This window comes from Vipera ursinii (genome assembly GCF_947247035.1).
Source record: "Vipera ursinii genome assembly, chromosome: 4".
NCBI lineage: Eukaryota > Metazoa > Chordata > Lepidosauria > Squamata > Viperidae > Vipera > Vipera ursinii.
The window spans coordinates 45,901,984-45,902,967 of record NC_139514.1 but is presented as its reverse complement, the minus strand read 5'-3'; positions in this window follow the sequence as shown (position 1 = coordinate 45,902,967).

Below are 984 nucleotides of genomic sequence, written 5' to 3'. Positions count from 1 at the left end.
TCTGGTAGTTCCCCAGTGCTCCAGGATCTTTGAAAATATAGTTCAGTGGTTCTGAGATCATGTCTGCCAGTTCCTTGAGAACCTTGGGGTGTAATCCATCTGGTCCTAGTGATTTGTATTCATCTAGACTGGACAGGTGCTCACTTACCATTTTCTTGCCTATCTTGACTTGTGTTTCTATTCTGTTTGTTATGGCACTGTTTTTGATAGGTTGGCCTGTTTTTTCCCTTTGTGTAAAGACAGATGCAAAAAACGAGTTAAATAGTTCTGCTTTCTCCCTATTGCTTGTCACCTTCTTGCCACTTTCTCCCACTAATGGACCAATCATTTCTTAAACTTTTTTCTTTTTTTTTACATGTTGAAAGAAGCTTTTTTGTCATTTTTGACTTTGGTCGCAAGCCTTAATTCATTTTGAGCCTTAGCTTCCCTCACTTCATCTTTGCAGGCACGGGCTATTTGCTGATATTCTGCCTTAATTATGTGCCCCTCTTTCCACTTCTTATACTTGTCCTTTTTATCTTTCAATTTATCAGAGAGTTCTTTATGAAGCCATGCTGGTTTCTTTTGAGACCTGTTATTTTTCTTCTTTGTTGGTATTGTGCTAGACTGGGCCTTTATTGTCTCACTTTTCAAAATTTCCCAAGTTTCTTGAGCTGTTTTCCCCTTTAGGATTCTCATCCATGGAATTCTTCACAAGGTCTCTCTAAGTTTATTGAAATTAGCTCTTTTAAAGTCCAAGACTCTAGTTTGACTGTGTTATATTGCTTGTGCTTCCATAATGTTGAATTCCAATATTGCATGATCACTTCCCCCCAAGGTTCCTGTGGCTTCGACACCTTCTATCATTTCATCCAATATGGCTAATCCCCTAGTTCCCTTCTCTACTTTTGGGGAGAGAAAGTTGTCTGTTAGGTTTGTCAGGAATCTGTTTGATCTTCCACTTGGTGCAGAGTTTGTCTCTCAGTTGATATCAGGGTAATTAAA